The sequence below is a fragment of the Myotis brandtii genome, unplaced genomic scaffold (genome assembly GCF_000412655.1).
Source record: "Myotis brandtii unplaced genomic scaffold, ASM41265v1 scaffold681, whole genome shotgun sequence".
Classification (NCBI taxonomy): domain Eukaryota; kingdom Metazoa; phylum Chordata; class Mammalia; order Chiroptera; family Vespertilionidae; genus Myotis; species Myotis brandtii.
The window spans coordinates 308,837-309,258 of NW_005370660.1; positions in this window are offsets into that span (position 1 = coordinate 308,837).

The window sequence follows — 422 nt, forward strand, 5'->3', positions numbered from 1 at the left end:
ATCCATTTACATTTAATGTTATTATTGATAGGTGCTTATTTAATTTTTATGTCTATATCTCTCTCTCTATTTCTTCTCATTATTACAGCAGTCCCTTTAACATTTTTTGCAATGCTGGTTTGGTTGTGACAAACTCCTTTAGCCTTTTCTTTTTTTTTTGTCTGGGAAGCTCTGTATTTCACCATATATTTTGAATGATAGACTTCCTGGATATAGGAAGTACTCTTGGTTTCAGATTGTTACTTTTCATTACATTGAATATTTCATGCCATTCCCTTCTGGCCTACAGAGTGATGAAAAATCAGCTGACAGACTTGTGAGAGCACCTTTGTAGGTAACAAATTGCTTTTCTCTTGCTGTTTTTAAGATTCTTTTTTTGTCTTTAATTTTTTGGCATTTTAATTATTTTTGCATCTGTGTGT